This window comes from Zea mays, chromosome 5, assembly GCF_902167145.1.
Source record: "Zea mays cultivar B73 chromosome 5, Zm-B73-REFERENCE-NAM-5.0, whole genome shotgun sequence".
Lineage (NCBI taxonomy): Eukaryota > Viridiplantae > Streptophyta > Magnoliopsida > Poales > Poaceae > Zea > Zea mays.
The window spans coordinates 212,592,664-212,600,903 of NC_050100.1; the positions used below are offsets into that span (position 1 = coordinate 212,592,664).

General features: G+C 45.0%; 1 non-coding gene across 1 annotated transcript; it reads right to left on the reverse strand.

Moving 5' to 3' along the window:
* Positions 1-7,688: 7,688 nt before the first annotated feature.
* On the reverse strand, positions 7,689-7,760 carry TRNAM-CAU (transfer RNA methionine (anticodon CAU)). Its single transcript has one exon. It is a non-coding gene; the product is annotated as a tRNA-Met (tRNA).
* Between the last annotated feature and the right edge of the window lie 480 nt (positions 7,761-8,240).

Consider the following 8,240-nt stretch of genomic DNA (forward strand, 5'->3'; position numbering starts at 1 on the left):
GTATAGGTTCTTAATTATAAAATATGATGTGCCTGATATGTATGTTGATACTATCATGGAATCAAGAGACGCAACATTTTTTGAGAATGAGTTTCCCATGAAGAATACACCTAGTGATATAAGTCATGAGACTATAATTTCCCATGAGCACGAACTGTCGATTCCTATAGATCATGCTGAGGATTCTCACGTGCACATCCCTGAGGAGGATGACACTATAGTCACTCGAAAGAGCAAGAGACAGAGGGTTGCAAAATCCTTTGGTAATGACTTTATAGTGTACCTTGTGGAAGACACACCATCTACCATTAGTGAGGCATATTCCTCTCCTGATGCTGACTTATGGAAGGAAGCAGTAAGGAGTGAGATGGAATCTATTATGTCTAATGGAACTTGGGAGGTCGTTGACCGTCCTTATGGTTGTCAACCTATAGGTTGCAAATGGATCTTCAAGAAAAAGCTTAGGCCTGATGGTACAATCGAGAGGTACAAGGCAAGGCTTGTGGCCAAAGGATATACCCAAAAGGAGGGTGAAGATTTCTTTGACACCTACTCGCCAGTGGCTCGATTGACTACAATTCGCACATTAATAGCCGTGGCAGCCTCTTATGGTCTTGTCATTCATCAGATGGATGTTAAGACAGCTTTCCTAAATGGAAAGTTGGATGAGGAGATCTATATGGATCAGCCAGAAGGGTTCATTGCGGATGGTCAAGAGAACAAGGTATGTAGGTTGATAAAATCATTGTATGGCCTAAAACAAGCACCTAAGCAATGGCATGAAAAGTTTGATAATACTCTTACAGCAGCTGGCTTTGTTGTAAATGAATCTGACACGTGTGTATACTATCGGTATGGTGGGGGTGAGTCTGTTATGCTGTGCCTTTATGTTGATGACATTTTGATCTTTGGATCAAATCTCAATGTGATTGAGGAAGTTAAAAATCTTCTATCGAGCAATTTCGAGATGAAAGATTTGGGAGAGGCTGATGTCATTCTAAACGTCAAGCTTGTTAGAGAAGCTGATGGTGGGGTAACTTTGTTACAATCCCATTATGTGGAAAAGGTATTGAGTCGCTTTGGTTTTAGTGACTGTGATCCTGCTCCAACACCTTATGACCCCAGTGTGCTATTAAGAAAGAATCGGAGAATAGCAAGGGATCAATTGACATACTCCCAGATCATTGGCTCGCTCATGTACCTTGCAAGTGCAACAAGGCCAGACATCTCTTATGCTGTGAGTAAGCTGAGTCGATTTGTGTCGAAACCAGGAGATGATCACTGGCGTGCTCTTGAGAGAGTGTTGCGGTATTTGAAAGGTACTATGACATACGGTATTCATTATACCGGAAACCCAAAAGTGCTGGAAGGCTATTGTGATGCCAAATGGATTTCTGATGCTGATGAGCTTTATGCCACAAGCGGATATGTGTTTCTGTTTGGAGGTGGCGCTGTTTCCTGGAAGTCTTGCAAGCAGACTATCTTAACGAAGTCTACAATGGAAGCAGAACTCGCAGCATTAGACACTGCTGGGGCTGAGGCCGAGTGGCTTCGTGATTTCCTATTGGACTTACTGGTAGTTGAAAAACCGATACCGGCTATTTCCATGAACTGTGACAACCAAACGGTGATTACAAAGGTTAACAGTTCTAGGAATAACATGAAGTCTACAAGGCATGTTAAGAGGAGATTGAAATCTGTCAGAAAGTTGAAAAACTCCGGAGTTATAACTGTGGATTATGTCCACACATCAAATAATCTGGCAGATCAATTCACTAAGGGTCTATCACACAATTTGATAGAAAGTGCATCGAGGGAAATGGGTATGAGACCCATGTGAGATCTACTCTAGTGGTAACCTGCTCTATGTGATCGGAGATCCCGTGAAGTAGAGTGGAGAAACAAGCTAGGAGTAGATTGTGAGGAAAGATCCCTTCTTTAACTCATTTCTGATGCACATCTTTCCTATCTGTAAGGCAGGATGGTTTTTACCTTAATGTATTCCAAGAGTATTATAAAGGTGAGATGTTGTCCTACAGAACATCTTCTGAGGAATACACCTATATGAGTCAGACTGCTAGTCACAGTCTATGGGACTTGGGTAATCCCTAAATACTCATGAAAGGCACTGAAGTATGACTTATATGCTTCTAAACAGCGGGAATACCCTTCTGCAGCCTAGTATCAGCAAAGGATTTGAGTGAATCTTATTTCGCACAAAACTGTCAATTCAAGGCATAGTCCATTGTTCAGTTGTGAATGAGTGAAACTCTTATTCTAGATGGATGTTCAACTTAACAGTCTCCATCGAAACACTGGTATATCAAAGGATTGTGATTCTGATACTTCATCATTACAAACCCTAGAGTTTGGTGGGGATTGTTGGATCTTTTATGGGCTTGGCCCATTTATTGAATAAACTCTATGGTGTGTAATGGTGGAGAATACCAATAGTACCACATTGGAAGTCCAAGGGTCTTTTGCCTTGACTTATATGGTGGGATTTATTCCACTTAACTTGAGAAGTCAAGAAATGGACAAGGGCGTGCCACACGCGCGCGCGCGCGCCGCCGCCGCCGCCGGCCGGGCATGGCGTGGCGAGACGTGGCGTGGCGTGGCGTGGCGTGGCGAGGCAGGCGAGCGAGCGAGCGGGCGGGCGGGGTGTGGTGTGGTTGTGTTAATTTTTAGCACTCACTAACCGCGTAAGTCAGCCGAGTGACCCTGTCTCTTCGTCAGCCAGCCGAGTGACCTTTCTCCTTCAGCTGCCGACTTATGGCGTGACTCGGCGAGAGCTGGCCGACTCATGACATAACTCGGCTGGAGCTGGCCGACTCTTGGCGTGACTCGGCGACCTTTCTCCTTCAGCTTCCCTCTGCGAGAGGTTAAATAGAGGAGCATCCCTGTCATTCGGTACACGCGAGAAAACACTTTCAGAACACAGTCCAGCAGCCGAGTGAGGGTATTTCCATCTCGTGACTCTGCGCGCACAGAAAAGCGAGAGGGCAGGTGTCTCCGGAGCCCTTGCCGTTCGAGACCTTGCACGGGGGATCGGCAATTAGGTTTTTGGGGAGCGTCTACGCGACTGCCCAAGTCTTCTTCCTGCTAACATGACAAGTGAAGTTGGACAAGGATCTAGATCCTCGGAGCGCATGAGAGGGTATGATCAATTCATCTCCTTACTGTTTTTCATTCTGCAAATTATATATGTTCATACCTGCTGTTTTATTTATAACCATAAATTTATCCAATCTGTTTTGTCGTATTATATCATGACATGTCTGATGCCTGATTATACTAGTAATATGATAAATCTGTTTGTCTTCATTTTACAGTCATGTTGTTGCTATCTGTTTATTTTCAGTTGTTCCATAATAATACATGTTCCATGTTTATATGCTTATTATATTTATATGATTCATATGTTTCATGTTCTCTTGATCCATATTGTTATGGATATATTTGAGATAATGATTTCTATGATTAAACATATTTTATATGTTATCATAATAATGTTAATTTATGGAATTAAAATAATACGGAAAATGCCTATATTTCTAACCGGAACTGCACTATGATTTCACCAGACGAAATCTGAGGCATGACTGCTTCTGTTAGAGGAGGTAAGGACGCGACGGCATCAGTGGTTGCAGCTTCTTTCGTTGCAGGTGCCTCTTTTGTTTTCTTTTTAGCCATCTTTAACGATTCGTCGTCTTTGATCCTCGTTTTTGTAGGCTTCCTTGGGAGTTGGGACCATCAAATGCGAGAAGCCTGGAGTGGGAGGTGCAGTCGACTGCCGAGCCATACATCCTCTCTGTTGCCGAAACACTCAAAACATAGGGAAGACAGAACAATGTTTGCGCAAGTGCACTGCCAGACTTGTCTTTTTTTAGAATGTGTAGGCAATACAAATATTACTTTGGTATTCTAATTCGTTCATAAAGCGATTATTTGACAAATCGGCAATGTGAGGAAAATTTGAAAGGCATTTATCGCGGGGGAACTACCAGAAATGTATGCTAAGTTGCTAACTCATCTGCTAGTCAATGCGCACAAGGAATGGTCAGTAGTACTAGTACCTAATTAACCTAACTGAATGGGATATCGCTTCATATTTCCGCTGTGTTGGCCTTGAAATTATGATGAATTTACTTATGGTTTTGATGTACCAAATCCTCCAAGTTATGGCTGAGGGATCTTGCCTATATGAACCCCTGGACAGATCTACCATTGCAAATGCAGTATTAGGCATTTGGACTTGAATTTCGAAGTAGGCAGAGTTAAGAATACAATAGGGTTGTGTGTGTTGCTGCGGCCGGTTCGGGGTTGCTTGGTTCTTTTGCCAGCCCAAGCTAGCGACCCCAGAATTGCCCAGCCACCCTATGCAAGCAACGGAAGGGCAGCAAGAATCCTCGCAAGTTTCCGTAGCTTGAAAGCAGGAGGTACGCACAGTACGCCGAAAACGAGAGCGAGGTACACACAGTATGACAGTACGAACAAAGGATGAAAGGAGGAACCGATTCTCTCCTCACAATCTGCTTATCCCCTGCTGCATTTTTGGCGTTGAGCACAGACGCCAGAAGGTAAAGACTGCTGATATCTCTCTCTACTTGGTGATTCGTTTCCTGGTTCGTCGATTCCTTGGGTTGGCGCTCCTTCCGTCTTGTTTTTTTTTTTAAATGATGATGTGATGGCGCTCAAGACCTCCGAAAGAATGGGAGGGAGGTATAGAAGGGAGTACTAGAAGAAGAAGAAAAAAAATGAATGCAGTAGGCCCAATGCAAATGTGTCCAACATTCAAGTCACACTTTACAAGCCCAAACCCCAACTTGCACATGCTACTGGGCTCATCAGATTTATGAAGCTGCTGGCGCAATCTCATGGTGGTATTCGGCTTCACCGTCTGCCTCTTATTGGGGAAAAAAACAAAACGCAGTTTACTCACCTCGTGATCCTGTTCAGCTCTCGGATAGAAAAGTGGCTGGAGTTCGTGGCGTGCGAGTCTCTCAAAGGCTGCGATACAAGAAGAGACTTCCTGTCCACACGATAATAAAAAAAGACACCAAAGCCATTGAAAGGATCTGGCCAACTTTTGTCGCTCGACAAAAAACATTTAACAATCCCACAGACCCTAGTGCTCTTCCTTTCTTTTTTTTTCTGTAATAAAAAGGGGAAAAAGGAGAAGGATGGGAGATTATTTAGCACTTGCAAGTTGCAACTTTCTGCCCGCCGCAGTCTGCACACATGAGTTAGGAGAGATCTAGACCGCCTTAGAATCCGGCAAAACCGAGCAACCGATCGAAACGCGCTTGTGATTGTGAAAGTTCGTTCGATCGTTTATTATTTAACAATTATTCACAGTGTGCTCAAGACGGGCACACAGGTGTTGTCATGTCCACCGCGAGATTGTCCACGTGACGTGAGTCCTCGGTGAGACGAGGAATGCCGACGCCGCTAGTCTTCTCTTCTCCACGCATGGCCACCAGTCCACCACCGTTCTTCCGACAGAGGAAGTTTTTAATTAGTTTTTTTATTGCGAGTAAATTGCGTCCTACCCCACAATAACTTAGCAGGTGTGGATGGCTGGATGCACATACCGCTTGAATCCTCAGACACGTACAGCAACTTAATTATAACTTGGTGTCTTGGTGCGTCTTCGGCCTTAGCATTGGCAGGGTACGGTGGCAAAATATGAACATACAAAGTTCGCGGCACATATAAGGATGGTAATGGATCACGAACTAAATGTTAATTCACAAAAAGTTATAACTCTTAAATAATGTTAGCTTAAAAATAAATTAAAAATATAGTTTGATCTTAATTCGATTCGATTCTTAAAGTTTGTAGTATAATATCTAGAGCACATTATCACCCCTACGTACACTACAAATTTGCAAGTAAAATTTAGAACTCGCTACCACCATGCGAGGTTACACTGACGATCACGCGCGAACACAGCTTGACTACTTGACTCTGCTTTATAGCCATCCAGGTGCTTGCTTGCTGACAGGTGGGTCTAGATGAGTTAGGTTCGCGGGGAAAAAAAAATACCACGCGCGGCGCGGCCGAAGCCGAAGCCGAAGCCGACGGTGGAGTGTTGCAGCTGTATGGAGCACGGTACCGCGCCGTGCGACCCCAGGGCCACACGCTCTCGCAGTCGCCCTCGCGCTCGCGCTCACCGCGCGGTGAAAAATGTCGTCAGCATCACCCACTCGCGTCGCGCGCGGGGCCGACGCTGCACTGGACGTCCAAGTTAAAGCAACGACAAAAAAAAAACGATCAGCGAACGAATCCCACAATCCCAACGGGCGATCGATCGAGGAAAGCGACGCGGGGGGCGTGGGGGACTCGACACCGCGCCGGCGGGCACGGAGGCGCGCGGGACAGGCAGGAAGCGGCGGGCAACGCGATCGCGAGCCCGATCAACGCGCCGCGAGTGCGACGGGCGGCCACTCTCCACGCCGGCTGCCGCGGTCAGCAAAAGCGGAGACGGCAGTTGGTGCTTGCTTGCGTTCCGCGACGAGACGGCAGGGGGGATTAGGGAAAAGAGGGCGGCGGGGGCACCACGCACGGCTCTCTTATCCGCGAACGCCAACTCGGCTGGCTGTCCGCGTCTCAGGCTATCCGCAACCGTTAAACCTAAATTTTCACCTCTATATTATTTTCCCCCCTATTTTTTCCTTTATTTTTTCATCTCCCGCAGCGGTTCTCCCTAAATACTCCCCTATACCCCACTACAACTATAAAATATCATTTTCTATATCAACTATTAATTTTTTATCTACTAACAATTACTCGTGGACCCACAGTATAGTGTTTAACGAGGTACCGCTGCGGCCGTAGAGTGCCCCTGCGCGCCGCATGCAAGGGGAGGGGATGGGCAGCGTTCACCGCTGCAGTTAGCCTCAGCGAGTCGGTTTGGCTGCTTTTGGAGACGGCAGACATAAGAGCGTCGTCTCCAGCCAATTCGTCAGTCCCGTCCTCGTAAAACTGTTATGTTAAGATGAGACGACATAAATTTGTTACTTTAACATCTCTTCAGTAGCACTTTATTTTAATATATGATCACTAGAAAATATCTCATCTTTCCTTACATAAAAGGAGAATCGCATTCCCATCATCAAAATGCTGAGACCACAGCCTATCTGTTAGCTTCCCTCCTCCTCTATTTCGATATATGGGTTCTATGTATTGGAAAATAGGATTGATAATCTATCGGGCATCTCTCCTCTAATACCATTTTATTAAAGATGAATTGTTGGTGAGCTATCGAAGATAATCTATAGCCGAATGCGTCCACGCGCTCAACGATGCGTGCCTGCGTGCGCAGCTGTCCCTGTCCACGTCGCCTTTGAGTCGACCAGCATTAGCGTGATGATTAACTAATGATAGTGGTTTTGCTGCTCGACCCAGCCGCTTACCGAGGCAAATCTGCTTTGCGTTCAACCAAGCTGCTACGCTTGTTTCGTTCGTGGTGGCACGTACAAAAACGGAGGGGGTGCTGAATGGTTCGTGCGAGCAGGCGGGTAAGTTAAATTGTTAGTTGCTGCTGCTTGCAAAACCGGAGTTCCCAAGGAGGAAAAAAAGTGAAAAGAGGAAATTATCAGAGCCAAGTTTCGATCCGGAGATCAGCTTTCGTTCCTAGGAGAAGAAAAAACTATCAGAAAAAAGCAAAATAAAAAAATTAATTATATCAGAACCAGGTTTCGATCCTGGGACCTGTGGGTTATGGGCCCACCACGCTTCCGCTGCGCCATTCTGATATTTGCGATATATTTGTAATATCAATATTAATATACATAGATTATTGTATTGACCAGCCAGATACCTAGGCCTGTTTGTTCCCGCTTTGGTGTGGGATACTATCGACCACATGCTAAGGCAAAATGATCCAACTTTTTTGTTCGCTCTCGAAAAACTTAAAATACTAGGTTTTAAAGACATAGAGAAAAATATGAAAACAACGTCCACATGAGATTCTTTTTAGTTTTAGGTATACGTGAGATTCTTACGAGGAAATGAACTATTTTTTTTTCAATACCTTTCTAACCAAACACTACAAGAAACTGGTTAAAGAACATGGGTGAAAAACCGTCGAACTTAATGTAATAGGCCGTCGAACTTACCATAAGAACGTGGGTTTACCCACGAACATAGCCGACGGCGATTTTTGAACGAACTTAAAAAAATAAGTTCGACGGCCCCCACGTTCTTAAGGTTAAGAACGTGGGTACCGTCGAACT